The 20,308-nt window shown below is 42.8% G+C and overlaps 1 protein-coding gene across 3 annotated transcripts in view; it reads right to left on the bottom strand.

Annotated features, from left to right (window-relative positions):
• Nucleotides 1-20,308, bottom strand: part of ADCY1 (adenylate cyclase 1) — a 573,552-nt gene that overhangs the window by 448,213 nt on the left and 105,031 nt on the right. The gene's annotated exons all lie outside the window — the stretch shown is intronic.

A 20,308-nucleotide genomic window follows, 5' to 3' on the forward strand; every position in this document is an offset into this window, starting at 1 on the left:
TAATAAAAGCGACATAACACAACATGTGCATGTGCTGTGAATCAATATTGTACATAGTCATATCAATGCTGTAGCATAAATATTATAAATAAGGCTCATTGTGCCAGTGATGCACCACCTGTGCAAAAGTGTTAATCATAATCGTGATAAAAAAAAACAAAAGAAAACTCACTCAGCGGTAGACGACTCGCGGCGCCAAAATCCGCGTCCTCCAGAACCAACGGCGCATGTCCAAACACATAGCAACGCCACCCAAAACAAGCAAGGAGAATTCACGCCGGTCACGGGATAGATCATCTGATCAACCACGTGACCAACGCAACTCCCACAGAACTCGTCAGAGGGCGGCGCTGGACAACGTCATTACGGCGGGGGAGCAACAGACGTCAGCGGGCCAACAACGTCAGCTAACTGGCGTCGTTGCCCCAGCAACCATCGGCACACACCCGCACGCAAGACATGTCCCAGCCAAGCGAGGACAGACGCAGCCGGAACAAAATCGGGAATAGGAGAAACAATGGGCACAATTTGGTAATAAAGAGACTTAAAGCAATAGATGTCTACGTCAGAAGTATACAAAATAGACGTATAAGATCGCTGTAATTCAGGCTAGAAACAAGAGTGAACGTGGTACACTGTATATCAGCACCGTAAATGATCTATTCAAGATCGGTGCCATACAACTGAATAAAAGAGAAAGAAAAGGGAGGAGCCACTGGTTATTTCATTTCCATGACCACAACCATAGGCTCACACCAGGTCAGAGGTCAAGGACATGTCTATGCCCCGAACCACAACACCCAATCTCACCCAGAGTTCTCTAGATTAAATAAATTAAAAAAATGGATATGTAAAGACCACCACTCATTATAGAAAGCCATCAACAGACGACCAGCATGTTAGACATTAATAAATTATATAATATATATGGTTATTGTGCCCCATGGATCCCCACATTCACAAGATGATATAAAAAGGAGAGCCGCAAGATTCCGGAACCGCAGTACGTCAAAACCGCTGAAGAAGCATTGATAGAAGTAGTCTAAAAAAAGAGAGAGAAACAAAAAAAGGTTAAACAATACTATAAAACCAATTATTGTAGCAAATGGTGAGATAGATGACACCTATTGATCTCACACATACACACGTACAACAAGAAAAAGAAAAGAAGCAGAGGCAACAGATGAAACACACTCCACTTAAAATCAACATTAAGACCAGTGGGTCTCAGGGTGTTAAGGCGATGGATCCACCTTAGCTCTCTCTGCTTGAGAGCCAGTGTCCTATCCCCTCCCCTCCTGGACAGATTGATCTGATCCAAAATCATAAATTTAAGATCCTTCTCCTTGTGATTTGCTTCAACAAAATGTTTAGGAACTGGCAAGTCCTTTCTCTTACGCCTAATTGAAAACGGATGATTGTTGAGACGTGTCTTCATGTCACATGTGGTCTCCCCAACATAGAGGAGACCACATGGACAGGAGAGCACATATACAACATATGAACTGTCACATGTTAGGTAATGACCAATAGCAAATTGGACTCCTGTTTGGGGGTGGATGAATCTTTCACCCTTGATCATGTAAGAACAGTTCACACAACCAAGGCAAGGATAGCATCCCTTTCTCCGTGGTCCGATGTAAGTTTGTGTCAAGGCTTTGGTTGGAATATCAGCCCGAACCAGTTTGTCACGAAAACTGGTGGGGCGCTTGTATGAAAAAAGGGGAGGCACGGTGAAAGCTGTAATGTTTGGGAGATTGCTCTTAAGTATGGGCCAATGTTAGCGGACAATTTTAGCAATTAGTGGAGATGAATGGAATCCTCATCAAGAGGTCATCAAGAGAATGCCAAGAGTGTGCAAAGCAGTAATCAAAGCAAAAGGTGGCTACTATGAAGAACCTAGAATATAACATATTTTCAGTTGTTTCACACTTGTTTGTTACGTATATAATTCCACGTGTTAATTCATAGTTTTGATGCCTTCAGTGTGAATCTACAATTTTCATAGTCATGAAAATAAAGAAAACTCTTTGAATGAGAAGGTGTGTCCAAACTTTTGGTCTGTACTGTATATATACACACACACACTAGCAGAAGGACTCTGCTTCGCACAGCTATATTTCATCTATTTCATTTAATGTTTGTGTGTGTCGTTAAAAGATATCGACAGTATCCACTATAACAGTGACATCTACAGTACCCCTCCCCTTTAACAGTGACCTCCACAGCCGCCTGCCCCCTTAACAGTAATATCCACGGCGCCCTCCGCCTTTAACAGTGACCTCCAAAGCGGCCGCCCCTGTATTAGTGACCTCCACAGTACCCCGTCTCGGTCACAGTGTTTTCCACAAAAACCCATTAACAGTGACTTCCACAGAGCTCCGTTGCCTTACAATGTGACCTCCACAATACCCTGCCCCCTTAACAGTGACCTCTATAGCACTCCACCTCTTAACACTGACCTCCATAGCGGAATGTACCCTTAACTGTGATCTCCACAGTTCCCTGCCCCCTTAACAGTGACCTCCCAAGCAGCCTACCCCTTTGATAGTAACCTCCATAGCGGCCGCCCCTTTATTAGTGACCTCCACAGTACCTCATTTCCTTAACAGTGATTTCCACAACACCCCGTCCCCTTAACAGTGTCCTTTACAGCAATCTGCCCCTTAACACCGACATCCATAGTGGACCATCCCTTTAACTGTGACCTCCACAGCAGCCTGCCCCTAGGTTAGCCAGAGGTCAGTTTTAGGCCTGGCAGTCCGGCTTTCAGACTCCCTGTCCTCCGTCCAGCGCAGGGCCTGGACGGACACAGGGATGTCCTTTTGAACATCTCACTCTCAGACAGCAGCACTGTGCTGTCTAACCGTGAGCTGCAGGAAGGAAGTCACCCTCCCACCCCTGCAGCTGACAGAAGTTGATTATTACCTTCATTTGCTGCGGAGTGGGAGGGGGCATGGCCTAACCGAGTCAGGGGCATTGCTTAGCGGGACCTGGGGAAGGGGTTTTTAAGTCCGTCTTTTGAGGGTGGCTTGAATGGCCATTCTACCTGCCCCTTTAACTGTGACCTCCACAGCACTCCACTCCTTTAACAGTGTCATACACACTGCCCTACCCCTTTAAAGCTGATCTACAGCAGTGAAGAAAAATCGCTGGGTTGTTATGGAAACCTGGTGTAAAACGGTGTGTATGTGGAGACTAAGGGCCTACGAGCTTCTATTGGCTGATAAGGGTCATGTGACCAGGCTTCTATTGGCTAATGCATTTTTTGGGGAATATCTCAGAAACGGTACGTGCTAGAGAGCTGAGACCCGGTCTAAAACCTTCCCGGACACCTGATGTACCTGTGTGCCAAATTTTGAGATTGTAAATGTGACAGTGCGGATTCCATTAGCGGACATACACTCAGCTATATATATATATATATATATATATATATATATATACACACACACACACACATTATAACTTGTATTCTCATGTGCAACCCTACTCTTTCAATGTGCATTTAGAGATCACAGAGTAAGATCATGCACTGGACCCCTAAGTAGTAAAAGTGCTGGGAATTCAACCAATAAGTTAAAAGTTATACTGAATCTTTTCCTACAAAACTATATAGAGATCTGTTCAGCTTTACCTGCTCTGTAACACAATGCTGAAATATCAGACTCCTTATTCAATGCGACAGGCTTCATTTAACCCAATGTGATGCAGACCCCTCTGTACCCCTAATTCATAAACAGGAAGTTGTTTTCATTGTCTGCCACGTTACTGAAAGCTGCAACCTGGTCATCATCACACTGTTAACAGTAACAATTTTTACATTTCTCTTATAACTGTTACTGCCCCAGTTAAACGGGGAATACAGCTCCACTGCAGAGATGATTTGGGCCTCCTAAGACCCAGCAGCTCCTGCAGTTACCTGGTGATCACTAGGATGGGAAAAGAAAGTGTCTTGGCCATTTCCTGATATGTGTACAGGGCGCTCATTGAGAGCAGTGTATACAGTGCAAATGAGTCGTTCTATTGATCAGAGGATGTTTAGTACAATTCAAAACATGCAATGGGATTTGCAATGCAATGCAGAGAGTGAAATCCGATGCAATCAATGCAAAATATGTGTCTGAACTTTACACTACATGGGCTGACATTTTGTAATCAACAATATTCTCAAGTGCATTTCAATGTCAGTTATACCCAGTCTTTTTCTACTTAATACTTAACCTTACATTTATCTAATGTATAATAAATCTCATCTGCCACCTCTCTGTCAAAGCCTTCCACTCTCCAAATCCCCCTAAAACATCAGTTTATCCTCTTCTGTGTTGATTACCTCTCAGAGCTTAGTATTATCTTTATGGCCTATGCTTGAAATTATACTGTAAGCCTTCTGCAAGGTCATGACTAAACACATTAAAAAGAAGAGGGCCACAAAGGTAGCTGTCACCCTATCTGTTGGTTTTTAAGCAACACTCATTTTTCCCCATATTATACTCTGTACATCTTCAAATGTACCTGACTAGCGCTACCTTTCTGTATTATCATTTTTGTTAGAGGAACATGCACAAAAGTTGGAGCTTGCAGATCACATGACTGCACAACAGCTCTTGAATATTTCGTAAAGTCAGGGATGATTGTACATGTATCAACACAAAACTACTGAGCGGCAGAATTGTGGGTGATGGATGAAATGTCACTGTAAAGGGAACCTGTCGTCATGAAAATGCTAAATAATCTGCAGGCAGAATGTTAAAGAGCAGGAGATGCAGAGCAGATTGATGTAAAGTTTTGTTAGAAAACATTCAGTAAAACTTGTATTTCATTCATTTAAATCCCTGCTCAATTAGGGATTTGAAGTCTAGAAGGCGGTCCTATCAAGGAGGCAGACCAATCAGTGATTGACAGCTATCTCTGTATACACAGTGATAGAGGTAAGCCTGTCAATCACTGATAGGACCGCCCTCTTGATAGAACCACCTACTTGACTTCAAAGACCAGAATTAGTACAGAGATAAATTAATAAACACGTTTTACTGAATCTTTCTCCATAAATTGTATGTCAATCTGCTCAGAATCTCCTGCTCTATAACATTTTTAAGAGTTCCTGTAGAAAATTAAAGATGTAATCTGATTGGTTGCTATGGGCAACTAAGCCAGTTTTCCTTTACACCAATTTGATAAATAATCCTCACCATAGCCAACATGATGGGTTCCCTTCAGGGTGGATAAAAATCAATGATTGAAAAAAAAAAAAAATATCAGATTTTTTTTTATTTAAATCAGATTTTTTTTTATATATATAAAATGCTTTTTGAGGAAAATATATTACTATCCAAAGGTTATTCCATCATGAAATGAAGATTTGTTTTTTTAATTATATAGAATAAGGCTGTACGTGGACTCCCATATTGTTGAATGGATTAGGCAGTGGCTGAGGGACAGACAACCAAGGGTTGTAATCAATGGCGTATATTCAGACCATAGTCTTGCTACCAGTGGGGTACCTCAGGGATCTGTTCTGGGACCCATATTGTTTAATATCTTTATCAGCGAAATTGCAGAAGGCCTCGATGGTAAGGTGTGTCTTTTTGCTGATGACACAAAGATTTGTAACAGGGTTGATGTTCCTGGAGGGATACACCAAATGGAAAAGGATTTAGGAAAACTAGAGGAATGGTCAAAAATCTGGCAACTAAAATGTAATCTTGATAAGTGCAAGATAATGCACCTGGGGCGTAAAAACCCAAGAGCAGAATATAAAATCAGTGATACAGTCCTAACCTCAGTATCTGAGGAAAGGGATTTAGGGGTCATTATTTCAGAAGACTTAAAGGTGGGAAGACAATGTAATAGGGCAGCAGGAAATGCTAGCAGAATGCTTGGGTGTATAGGGAGAGGAATTACCAGTAGAAAGAGGGAGGTGCTCATGCCGCTCTACAGAGCACTAGTGAGACCTCATTTGGAGTATTGTGCTCAGTACTGGAGACCATATCTCCAGAAGGATATTGATACTTTGGAGAGAGTTCAGAGAAGAGCTACTAAACTAGTACATGGACTGCAGGATAAAACTTACCAGGAAAGATTAAAGGACCTTAACATGTATAGCTTGGAAGAAAGACGAAACAGAGGGGATATAATAGAAACTTTTAAATACATAAAGGGAATCAACAAGGTAAAAGAGGAGAGAATATTTAAAAGAAGAAAAACTGCTACAAGAGGACATAGTTTTAAATTACAGGGGCAAAGGTTTAAAAGTAATATCTTTACTGAGGAAGTATTACTTTACTGAGAGAGTAGTGGATGCATGGAATAGTCTTCCTGCAGAAGTGGTAGCTGCAATTACAGTGAAGGAGTTTAAGCATGCATGGGATAGGCATAAGGCCATCCTTCATATAAGATAGGGCCAGGGGCTATTCATAGTATTCAGTATATTGGGCAGACTAGATGGGCCAAATGGTTCTTATCTGCCGACACATTCTATGTTTCTATATGTGCAATTTTTTTTGATAAATAAATTCCATTAATCCATTCACAATATCATGCTCTTCCAGGGGTTTTTGTAAGATTATTGGGCAGTTTCTCTGCCTACAAGATATTATCACAGATGCTTGGTTTACTTTTGCAGTTCTCAAAACTGAATTTGACTCAGCAGAGATCACATGCCTCATCTTCACAGCAAAAATGTTATAACATGAACAGAGTTGAGAAAAAGACCTTAATCCTAACTTCTACAAACCTATGAATGCAGAATCAACCTAATCAAACTAATATGAAAAGTTGTTATTCTAAAATTCTTCATCCACTTGCATATTATAAGTTATACCAGCAAGAATTAGTCTTTATGTAGAAAACTATGATTTAAATCAAGCCTTACTGACTAGTGATTTAAATCGTGATTTAAATCATTTTGATTTAAATCAAATCCATCCTGGTTCCCTTTAATAATCACCTTCCACCTGTTTGCTACAAGTGAGCCTGTTGAGCCACAGGATAGAAGATAAGTGTTTGATTGCTGGGACTGGTCTTTTGGGCCAGTTTATACAAGTCAAAAGACATTGGTGTCTAGCGCCAAGGGTAAAGACAGAAACATAGTCAGAGACAGAGTTTTTCCAATATGGTTAAAAAAGAGACAGGTCAAGGCATGTGGAATACCTCAGGCAGAGGTCAGGACAGTGCAAGTGCAAGAGCACATACTCACATCCTATGGGAGCAGTCACAAGCCAGGGCAGGAGGAAGTTGGCAGGGACGGCCACAAATGCAGTACAGCAGAATGAGCGAGTACTCTAGTGGTTGAGAGCGCCAGGAGATGATGGTGTACACGGACCACAGGTACTACAGTAAACCCCATACCTCCTCTTCTTTGAAAAAAACATAGAGTCTTCTGAGAAGAGCTGGTGCACTGATGTGCTCAGCAGGCTCACAAAATCTTTCCTTCCAATCCACCAAATAGAATGCTTTTCTACCAACATTCTTGACAGCAAGAATGCTCTTTACATCAAACTCATCTTTAGGACCAAATGGAATGGAAGCAGAGACTGGAGACCTGTTGTAGTGGTTGAGCACCAGAAGCTTGAGATGTGAAACGTAGAAGGAATTTAGCATACAAAGAGAAGGTGGAAGCTGTAACTTGTAGCTTCGAAACCTCAAACCCTCAAAAGAGCCCAATAATCAAGGAGAAAACTTGTAGGAGGGCAATCTAAAACACATACTTTAGAGGATAGCCACCCTTTGTCTCATGGTCAAAAGTGTGATGGTGACCTGCTTCTCCAGTCTGAAAATAACTCTTCATACAAGTAGTTGCCTGAACAGGGGACACCAGATCTGCAGAAAATCTCTGAAAGTAGAATCAGCAGCTAGCACCTCAGAGGAAACTGAAACGGGAAGTGTAATCTGCAGATGTTATCCAAATGCAATGTAGAATGGAAACCTGACATTTGGAAAGTTATTATAGGATAATTCAGTCCAGGGAAACAAAGGTATGCAGTAGAGATGTGCGAATGGCTTCAAAATTATTTGGATTCGTCACAAATTTCTGCCAAATAAATCCTTAAGTTTTAGCGGTTCACGCAAAATTTAGCTCGCCATTTCACTGTTAAAATGCAAGGGAAACAGGGAAGGAAGGATGAGGATGGAGGATCACATGACCACAGGGGGGCCCTGGCTGGCGGGCTTGCCCACAATGCTCTGCAGGCATCCTGTCACCCAATCAGGGGGCAGGACATTAGCTGGTACATCCGGTTATGTGCTAGTTCAGAAGCACAGAAGCCATTGTGAGCTTGGCCAGTGATGTGGGACAATTTGCGTACAAAGTATCTAGTAGACACCAATTACATACACAAGTCAGCCATATTAGGATCTTGCAGGAACAGTGTAGCTAGTGTACAGAAGATATTTTAGTTAGGGTACTTTCACACTTGCATTTTTATTTTCCGGCATAGAGTTCCGTCACAGGGGCAAAAGAACTGATCAGTTATATCCTCATGCATTCTGAATAGAGAGCATTCTGTTCAGGATGCATCAGGATGTCTTCAGTTCAGTCTTTTTGACTGATCAGGCAAAAGATAAAACCGCAGCATGCTACGGTTTTATCTCCGACCCCAAAAAACTGAAGACTTGCCTGAATGCCGGATCGGGCATTTTTTTCCATAGTGCCGGATAAGGCATTCAAAATACCGGAATGCCGGATCCGTCCTTCCGGACTGCGCAAAAAAGGTGAAAAAAATAAAATCCGGATTCGGTTTTCCAGATGACACCGGAAAGACGGATCCGGCATTTCAATGTATTTTTCTGACTGATCAGGCATTTTTAAGACTGATCAGGATCCGCCCGAGTAGGCACACAATTGCAGTCAGTTTTGACTGCAATTGCGTTCCATTGTTCAGTTTGTTCCGCACGAGTGCAATGTGTTTTGCACGCGCGTGAGAAAAAACTGAGTGTGGTACCCAGACCCGAACCCGGACTTCTTTACTGAAGTTCAGGTTTGGGTTAGGTGTTCTATTAATTGTATTATTTTCCCTTATACCATGGTTATAAAGGAAAATAATAGCATTCTTAATACAAAATGCTTACAAAAATGTTGCTTGAGGGGTTAAAAAAATAAATAAAATTAACTCACCCCATCCACTTGTTCGCGCAGCCGGCATAGTCTTCTTTCTTCATCTTTCAGGACCTGCAAAAGAACCTTTGATGACCTAATCCTTCTATCTTCATTCAGCAGGACCTGTGCTGACGTCACCGCGCTCACTACGTGGTGAGCGCGATTATGTCAAAGGTCCTTTTGCAAGTCCTGAAAGAAGAAGAAAGAAGACTATGCCGGCTGCCCGAACAAGAGGATGAGGTGAGTTAATTTATTTTTATTTTTTTAACCCCTCAAGCCACATTTTAGTAAGCATTCTGTATTAAGAATGCTATTATGTTCCTTGATAACCATGTTATAAGGGGAAATTATACAGTAAATTGACTTTCATCAATTTACTAACATCATCTCCTAGCAACCATGCGTGAAAATCGCATTGCATCCGCACTTGAGGATGCTATGTGATTTTCACGCATCCCCATTCATTTCCATGGGGCCTGCGTTGTGCGAAAAATGCAGAATGCTGCGATTTTCACGCAATGCACAAGTGATGCTTGAAAATCACCGCTCATCTGAACAGCCCCATTGAAGTGAATGGGTCCAGATTTAGTGGGGGTGCAATGCGTTCACCTCACGCACCTGCGCGGAATTCTCACCCGTGTGAATGGGACCTTACAATTTTGCTACCGTTTAGAATTACGCAGTTCAGTGCGTCAATACTAGCGTGTTCGTAGAAGGCGACTTTTAATTGCACCTCTGTTAATTACAGAAAAAAAATTGTAATTTTGCTACCGTTTATCAATGCACAATTCAGTGCATTTTAGTGTGTCAATACCATTGTACTGTGTTTTCATATCTGGAACAATCAATTGTGCCCTATGTTTATTACAAAAAAACCTAGAAGCAATTTTGCTACTATTTATTAGTGCATCAATAAAAATGTACAGTGTGTTCGTACCGGGGATGCTTAACCCCTTCCGAACATCTGCCATACATGTACGGTGCAGAGAGAAGTGACTTACTGATAGCCACCGTACATGTACAGTGCACTTATTGGATGGGTGCAGAAACAACACCTGTTCGATCAGTGGCTGGGGCCTGACAGCTGAGCCCATGCTGCATCCGCTGGCATCGGCACAAACCCTGATGCCGTCTTATTAATTCCTTGCATGCCGCTGTCAACGCTGACCACAGCATGCACAGAGTTTGTGGAGGGAGGGAGCTCCCTCTGCAACCCCATCGGGTCCCCACGCTGCGGTGATGGGGAACCGATGGCAGCTATGGAAGCTTAGTCTGCCAGCTACAGAAGCATATTAGACCCAGCCAGAGGGCTGGGTCTCATAGGCACTCACTCTGTCAGTGTATGACACTGACATGTAATGCATTACAATACACAATATTTAAAAAAAACTAAAAATACACATATTAGGTATTGACGCAGCTGTAATGACTGGCTCTATAAAAATATAATATGATCTACCCCGTCAGATGAACGGTGTCCAACAATTTTTTTTACTCCAAAATAGTAAAAAAAAATTATCATTTTGCCTTTCAAAAAGTGTAGTAGTGAGCTATCAAAATGTAATATGTACCTCAAAATGGCACCACTGAAAATGCTACCTCAACTCACAAAAAATGAGTCCCTACACAAGACAATCCTCAGAAAAATAAAAAAACTATGGGTCTCAGAAAACAGTTACACAAACAGGATTCTTCTTCCAAAAAAAGCTTTTATTGTGTAAGACTAAAAACAAAAAAAAGACATATTAGGTATTGCCACACCTGCTCCATAAAAATATCACATGATCTACCCCGATGCTGTAAAAAATTTTTTTTTTTAAAACTGTGTAAAAGCAGCCATTTTTGCATAATAGCGATGGATTAAAAAGCAGTATATAACTTCTAAATGGTACCAATGAAAACGTCAACTAATCTTGCAAAAAATGAGCCCACACAAAAGACGATTGGCAGAAAAATAAATAAATATGTCTCTCAGAAAATGGTGACACTAAAAAGATATTTTTTTCAACAATATTTTTTGCAAAAGTGGCAAAACTTAAAAAAACAAAAAACAAAACAACTATATAAAATTGGCATCCCTGTAATCGTACTGACCAGCAGAATAATGGTAACATGTCATTTTTCTAGTACGGAGTACAGAGTTGCCGCCTTTTCTTTATCCTGCTTCCCAAATAACTAAATAACAAGCAATCAAAAAGTTGTATGTACACCAAAATAGAACCCATGATAAAGCTCAGTTGAGTGAAAAATAAAATGTATAATTGTCAGAAAATGGCTGTACTGGTCTGCAGAGGCTGATCGATAGCAACATGGCGCCCATAAACCATTCCATCAAAATCTGCCCTCCAAAAACCATATGGCGCTCCTTCTCTTCTGATCCCTGTCATGTGCCCAAACAGCAATTTAGGACTACCGTGTTCTGGAAAAAATGCTTAACAAAATTTGGAGTGCATTACTCATGTTACCCCTTGTAAAAATGAAAAATGGGGAGCTTATGCAACATTTTATTGGAAGAATAATTTTCACAGCCAAGTGTTTCTAAATTCTATGAAACCCCTTTGAATTAAAATGTATAACCTGAAATTATGAAATTTCACCACCATTTTCCTTTAATTCTTGTGAAACATATAAGGGGTTAACAAAGTTTGTAAAATTAGTTTTGTATAACTTGAGGGGTGCAGTTTCTAAAATGGGGTCATTTATAGGTGGTTTCTACTAAGTCGAACAAAATTGAATTGGTCTTTAAAATTTTTAAAATTGCTTCAAAAATTCTAAGCCTTCTAACGTCCTACAAATATTACAAAATGATGCCAACATAAAGTAGGCATATGGTGAATGTAAATTAATACGTATTTTATGAGGTATCACTAGCCATCTTAAAAGCAGAAAAATTAAAATACAGAGAACAGTGACTTTTTCAAAATCTCCTGTAAATTTGGGATTTTTTTTAATACATAATGCTATGGCCTCTTTCACACTTGCGTTGTCCGGATCCGGCGTGTACTCCACTTGCCGGAATTACACTCCGGATCCGGAAAAACGCAAGTGTACTGAAAGCATTTGAAGACGGAACCGTCTTCCAAATGCGTTCAGTGTTACTATGGCACCCAGGACGCTATTAAAGTCCTGGCTGCCATAGTAGTAGTGGGGAGCGGTATACTTACAGTCCGTGCGGCTCCCGGGGCGCTCCAGAATGACGTCAGAGCGCCCCATGCGCATGGATGACGTGATCCATGTGATCACATGATCCATGCGCTTGGGGCGCCCTGACGTCACTCTGGAGCGCCCGGGGAGCCGCACGGACGGTAAGTATACTGCTCCCCTGCTCCCCGCTACACTTTACCATGGCTGCCAGGACTTTAGCGTCCCGGCAGCCATGGTAACCACTCTGAAAAAGCTAAATGTCGGCTCCGGCAATGCGCCGAAACGACGTTTAGCTTAAGGCCGGATCCGGATCAATGCCTTTCAATGGGCATTAATTCCGGATCCGGCCTTGCGGCAAGTGTTCCGGATTTTTGGCCGGAGCAAAAAGCGCAGCATGCTGCGGTATTTTCTCCGGCCAAAAAACGTTCCGTTCCGGAACTGAAGACATCCTGATGCATCCTGAACGGATTTCTCTCCATTCAGAATGCATTAGGATAATCCTGATCAGGATTCTTCCGGCATAGAGCCCCGACGACGGAACTCTATGCCGGAAGACAAGAACGCAGGTGTGAAAGAGCCCTAAAACATATCGACCACATAAAGTGACACGTCATATTTGCATAAATAGGCCTTGTCAGGAAAGTGAGAAATGGTGATGTCCTGAATGGGCTAATTGCACCTGTATTTCTTACCAAAAAAAAAAAAACAGCTATTTTGCTAATGTTTAATAATCAGTGTACCAAACTTCTTACATGTCATTGTTTAAATAGGCCTCAAAATAAAATGTCTGGTTAATGAGTGGAAAATGAAATACCCGTGCCTCATGATCCGTGAATGAGAATGTGGGTGACTGCAGTAGTGCAAACATCAGTAGCTGCAAGTAGGCACCACCAGTCAGGCCAGTAGTAGTAGTAGTATGTTTTACCGATATTATCAGCCGATATTCAGGATTTTCAAAGCTATCGGTATCGGCATCTATTTTGCTGATATGCTGATAACGAATCTGAACATGGATCGCGCTGCTGTCAGCGCGATCCGTGTTCCCTCAGCAGCACAGGGGAAGGAAGCAGTGTCTCTGTCCCCCCTGTACCGCTGCTGCCGCTGCCACCAATGAAAGGAGAGAGAAGAGGAGGGGAGGGGTTGTGGTCACTGCGCCACCAATGTTAACTCACTCATTCATTCAAAAGAAGGTGGGAGCTGGCTGCAGAATCATATAGCCGCACCAGACCTCTATGACAAGTAGCTGCCATCCGCAGCAGTTAACCCCTGCCGCACATGAGGGGTTAAGTGCCGCGGATCGCAGCTTCATAGAAGTCGGGTGCGGCTATATGATTCTGCAGCCAGCACCCGCCTCCTGTATTTGAATTAATGGGCGAGTTATCTTCATTGGTGGCGCAGTGCGCCCCCCACCCCCAACCCCAGTATTAAAAACATTGGTAGCGCAGTGCACCCCCCCCACACACCCAAGCCCCCCAGTATTAATCATTGGTGGCAGTGTCCACAGGGTCCCCTCCTCCTCATTAGTGGCAGTGGCAGCTTCTGATCGTGTTGGTGACGGTGGTAGTAGTAGTGGCACTTGTAGCCACAAGAGTGGTGGTGGTAGGGACAGTGGGGGCTAAGGTGACAGTGGGACTTGGGACAAATACAGAGAAGGGAATCATGAGGGCGGCCAAGGAGTCCATGATGATATATCACAGTTTGAGTGGCGGGGAGGGTGAGGACTATGATGATGATTATGTTTTGAACAGGATCTGGAAGCTGGATTAGGGTTCTGAGAAGGAGGCGACATCAGAGGAGGAGGGTGGTGACAATAAAGAGTAGAGGCAAGGTGCAGCCAAAACCTAAAAAAATTTATAAAAATGCCAGGGCCATATCTGCTTCTATTGTGGTCAGCTTGAACTGGAACTGATGATGCTGCTGAAACTATGGGTGCAGACTCAAAACGTGCCAGACTTAGGCCAAGCTCGGCTGTCGGTAGCTCTGTGTAAGTGTCTTCCATAGGGCAGTGTTTCTCCACGGTACCAGAAGACATAACCGCTGCCATCTGCAAGATCTGAGTGTTCAAACACAAACATAGGCATCACAGGTCTAGTGTGGCACATGAAGCGGCATCACCAGATCCAGCGTTAAAATAGAACTGGTCAGCAAGCAAACAAAACTGCCCTCCTTCTCCCAGGCTCCTTTGCAACAGCCAGGATCTATCCACAAGTAGTATAGTGTGTTGGTCATCGTCATTATCAGTTACTGAGTCTCCCATCCAAACTATTCCTCCTCCACAGCATTGTCAGTCATCGATAACAAAATGTGTAGCCACTGAACAACTATACAAGCTCAGTAATTGGATTATGTGCAGGCTGAACTCCCATGTAGTCAACTTGCTGGCGATGTAGTAGATACCATACGACTAAAGGCTGTATTATACAAGCCGTTTGTCAGGCAGATCATCGCTGACAAGCGTTCGTAGGAACTCTTTAGCGATGATATTCCTATCTAATACCGCCGCCAATTTCCCGATGAACAAGCATCGGCAATCGCAATCTTTCAGCAGATTAAAAAATCATCACTTGCCAGCAAAAAAAGCCATCCTTGCCTTGTACGCTCATGTGGCCGAGAGGGCTAGGGTTGCACCAGGTATCGAACGTTCGATACCCAATCGATACGGTTTCACCCAGATCAATACGATACCAGAATTTGCTTTTTTTCGATCATAGACTGCGCTACTGGGTAGCTCAGTATCTTTTCTCATTACAGTACATATGAATTTTTTGATCACTTTTTATTAAATTTTTTGGGAGCGCCAAGATGACCAAAAATAGCAAATCGAACAATTTTTTTTTTTTTTTTTTTTATAGCATTCACCACACAGCAAAAACATTTTTATACTTGAACAGTTTGGACATTTTTGGAAATGGCCATACCAATGATTTTTTATTGTTTATTTACCTTTATATGTGTAATTAGGAAAATGGGAGATTAGAATTTTCGAGAGTATTTCTGAGTATTTTTACATATTTTTGCAGTCTATGTGCATGCTCCATACTTCATATTAAATCCTCCACAGGCAATTACCAAGGAAGGCCTGGGAGCTTTTACAAGGCCCCAGGCTGCCACAGCAACCGATAGGCATCCCGCAATTTTGCACAGCCCTCTCCCTCTGACTAACCTCTCAGAGTTATTTCAATAAAAATCATAAAAATAAACTCATTCCAACTGAAGACCTGACAACTCGTTTTGGCAAATGCAGGGATACCCACACCTTAGTGTTTTGGTCAGTGATTTCCATCAGTGATTGTGAGCCAAAACCAGGACTGGAGCCTCTACAGAGATGAGGTGTAAGGGAAAGATCTGCACCTGTTCTGAGTTTAGAGCCACACCTGGTTTTGGCTCAAAATCACTGATGGAAATCACTGACCAAACACTGATGTGTGAATGAGGCATAGCCAACACTGCTAGAAAGAACGGCAGCTCTAGGATTTGTAGGCACATGCATTTCCGTATGCATTTCGTTTTTTTTGCGGACCCATTGACTTTAATGGAGCCACGGAACGCGATTTGCGGCCAAATATAGGACATGTTCTATCTTTGCACGGAACGGAGATACGGAAACACAGAAACGGAATACATACGGAGTACATTCCGTTTTTTTTGCGGACCCATTGAAATGATCGGTTCCGTATACGGACCGAATACGGCCCGCAAAACAGTAGTGTGAAAGAGGCCTAAGGCCTAAGGCCTCAAGCACACGGCCGTTGGGTGGCAGTGGCCGTATTGTGGCCCGCAAAAGGCGGGTCGGCAATCCACGGCCACCGGCCGTGTGCACCCCGCATCACGAATGCGGACCCATTCACTTGGATGGGTCCGCAATTCCGGAGATGCGAAACGGAGTCACGGAATGGAACACCGGAAGCACTACGGAGTGCTTCCGTGGTGTTTCTTTCCGTGGTTCCGCACTGCAAAAAAAATATGACATGTCATATTTTTTTGCAGTGCGGACATACCACGGACCCATTCAAGTTGAATGGGTCCGGCCCGCTGCACGGATGTTGCCCGTGCATTGAAGCCGCACAACGGCCGTGTGCATGAGGCCTAAAGTTTATCAAAACACATGACTGAAATTAAGCAATTGTTCGTTGTGGAATTTAACGATGATTGCTTTAGCCGGCCGATGGCAGAATACCATCATCTGTTTGAAATGTTCAGCTAATAGTTGGAGATCGTTCATGAACAAAAGATCTTTCTGGAAAGAACATTCCCACTAAGATCATTCTTCCGAGCCAGTGAATGTGTATGGCTAGCTTGATTGTCTAGAATGGCCAGTATGGACTAAAATATACAAAATGCTTATTTACCAGATGATCCTTTGTTCAACCATCAAACTACCTGCATTTAATGTGTATGGCCACCTTAAGTTCCCCCAGAATTTACTGTAAGCTGATTATTGGGGATTTTAGGTAAAGGACCTAAAAATCACTCAGCTTATCACTTGTGTGGCTGCATTCAGAAAAGGAAACATGCTTTGTTAGGCCTCTTTCACACTACCGTTTTTTTTTTCCATTTTGCGGGCCGTTTTTTTGCATTCCGTATACGAAACCATTCATTTCAATTGTTCCGCAAAAAAAACGGGATGTGTTCCGTATGCATTCCGTTTCCGTATTTCCGTTTTTCCGTTCCGTTGAAAGATAGAACATGTCCTATATTTGGCCGCAAATCACGTTCTGTGGCTCCATTCAAGTCAATGGGTCCGTAAAAAAAACGGAACACATACGGAAATGCATCCGTATGTCTTCCGTATCCGTTCCGTTTTTCTGAACCATCTATTGAAAATGTGATGCCCAGCCCAATTTTTTCTATGTAATTACTGTATACTGTATATGCCATACGGAAAAACGGAACGGAAAAACGGAACGGAAACGGAAACACAACGGAAACAAAAAAACGGAACAACGGATCCGTGAAAAACACTGAAATCGACATACTGTAGTGTGAAAGAGGCCTAATAATGTATCCCCAGACCCCTAAAATAATTTATCAATCAAATATATTACAAAAATCATTATTATGCTATTTGCAACAGTGTAAAAATGTATGTACACTTTAAGGCCCCCTATTAGGCTACTTTCACACTGGCGTTTTGGCTTTCCGTTTGCAAGATCCGCTTAGGGCTCTCACAAGTGGTCCGGATCAGTTTTGCCCTAATGCATTCTGAATGGATAAGGATCTGCTCAGAATTCATCAGTTTGCCTCCGTTCCGTCTCCATTCCGCTTTGGAGGCGGACACCAAAACGCTGCTTGCAGCGTTTTGGTGTCCGTCTGACGAAATTGAGCCAAACGGATCTGTTCTGACACACAATGTAAGACAATGGGGACGGATCCATTTTCACTGACACAATCTGGCACAATATAAAAAGGATCCGTCCTCCATTGACTTTCGATGGTGTTCAAAACAGATCCGCCTTGGCAATGTTAAAGGACTTCTACCACCAGATTTGGTCCTATTTAGCTGACTGACACTAGCGATGTGCTAGTGTCAGCAGTCCATAACGGTGTTCTTACTTATCATCTGTCTGCTGCCGTTCACCTTAAAAACGTACTTTTATAGATATGCTAATGAGCCTCTAGGTGCTATGTGGGCGTCATTAGCACCTAGAGGGCTCCGTCCACTAACCATTTCAGCCGCCCATCGCCTCCCTCCTGTTGATTGACGTGAAACATCTCAGTATCTCGTACCAATTCACTCCGGCGCCGTGCGCTTCTGTATTCGGCGCAGGCGCAGTGAGTGAATACCGCGCTCCTGGTGCCGGCTTCCTCACTGTAACGTAGTTGGCGCAGGCGCAGTGAGGAAGCCGGCGCCGGGAAAATACAGAAGCGCACGGCGCAGGCGCGGGAATTGGTATGAGATACTGAGAAGTTTCACGTCAATCAACAGGAGCGGGGCAGGCTGAAGGGACGCGATGGGCGGCTGAAGTGGTTAGTGGACGGAGCCCTCTAGGTGCTAATGACGCCCACATAGCACCTAGAGGCTCATTAGCATATCTATAAAAGTATGTTTTTAAGGTGAACGGCAGCAGACAGATGATAAGTAAGAACACTGTTATGGACTGCTGACACTAGCACATCGCTAGTGTCAGTCAGCTAAATAGGACCAAATCTGGTGGTAGAAGCCAAACGGATCCGTTCTGAACGGATGCAGACGGTTGTATTATTTGAACGGATCCGTCTGTGCAGATCCATGACAAATCCGCACCAAACGCGAGTGTGAAAGTAGCCACACGGGCTAATAATAGAGAACGAATGCTCGTCCTCAATAATTGGCCCAGGTAACGGTGCCTCCGATCACCCTATGAATGAGCAAACTTCATCAGATGCATCATCATTGATGCAGACACCAAAATCATTGTTTCTGGGCAGCAGATAGGCCTGTGTAAACAGTAATCTGCTGCCTGGAAATAATGATCCTCTAGGGGACCAGCGACCGCAGTAGATGACTGCTACATTTAAATGCATCTTTCATCTTATCTGATGAGCAGGCAATTATCTTGAACAAACGGATCATTCCCTATAATTGACTGCAAAGTCAGTCCATTTAAAAAGGCTTTTACTGTGGTGGACTGAAATAAGAATTACTGGGGACATTTATCAAACTGGTGTAAAGTAGAACTAGCTTAGTTGCCCATAGCAACCAATCAGATTCCACCTGTCATTTTTCACAGCTCCTTTGGAACATGAAAGGTTGAATCTGATTGGTTGCTATGGGCAACTAAGCCACTTCTACTTTACACCAGTTTGATAAATGACCCCATACATCTTTGTAACAGCCTAGTAACTTGAAAGTGAACACCCAGACTTCTGAGCTAATAGATTTCTTAATACATCAGCTCAATTTTTCACACAGACATACAGTAAACTACAAAGCTCTGGCTGCCTGCACTTACCACATGCAAATTGATAGAGCTCTACCGAACTGGGATACTCACTAAGGAGCTCCCCTTAGTAGCATCTGAAGGCAGAAAATACGTCATTTAGACCTGAAATGTTAATTGCTCAGGTATACCAGGTGGCTGAAAGGGTTAACCATTGTTCAGTTGTTAATGTATTTGTGTACAAAATAGGAAATGATCCAGTTTTCTAACATACATGTATATAGAATTGTGCTCACATATCATATCAGTGCAGTGGGCTCCTGCCATGAGAATGGCCTATCCTATAGATCATTCCTGTGTGAAGCAACCATAGGACTAAAGATGGTGTCAGCCATGTGACTCCGCACCTACAAATCATGTGATCCCTGGTGCTCAGTTAGCAACAGGTCTACAGCACATCAATGGGCTAACTGCATACGACTAATGGGGGAATACTTAGCATTCTGGTTTTACAATCTCTTTATTGTTTATCAATTTACTTGTATAGAATGGTCTCTAGGGGACCATGGCTGCATTACACAGGACTGTGGGGTATATATCTACAGGGTGAGTCAAAAGTCTCAGGACACCCTTTTATCGGAGTACCCCAGCAAGTAATGGGTGAGGGGGCCTATCTATTACATGACCGCCATCTTGAAAGCCACATTATTGGATGAAGGGCAAATTTTTTCCAATGGGAATGGGGTCATGTAGCATCTCATAGAAGACCAGAATTTCCTCAGAAATTGATTGTCGCAATCAGATTTTCAATATCTCCTGTAATTCAAAAGTTATCAACACAGAAAGTTAAAAACTTCAAGGTTCAAAGCTCTGTCTTCAACACCAGGGACAACACATTGAACACATCAAATAGCTGTGCATCACAGGGAACGTTCCCGGTTGTTGTTGCCACTTTCTGGGTTGATAACTTTTGAACCACAAAAGATATAGAAAATCTGACTACATGAGCCCCTTCCCATTTTAAAAATGCGCCCTTGATCCAAGATGGCGGCCATGTTCAGGACATAGGCCCCCTTACTTATTACTTGTTGGGGTATTGAGACATTTCATTTTACCTTTTGTTTCTGAAATACCAGGGTGTCCTGAGACTTTTGACTCCCCTTGTATTTAGCAGTTCAGCATTCCTTTTTTATATGCAAGGTATACA

The sequence above is a fragment of the Bufo bufo genome, chromosome 5 (genome assembly GCF_905171765.1).
Source record: "Bufo bufo chromosome 5, aBufBuf1.1, whole genome shotgun sequence".
NCBI classification, from domain to species: Eukaryota; Metazoa; Chordata; class Amphibia; order Anura; family Bufonidae; genus Bufo; species Bufo bufo.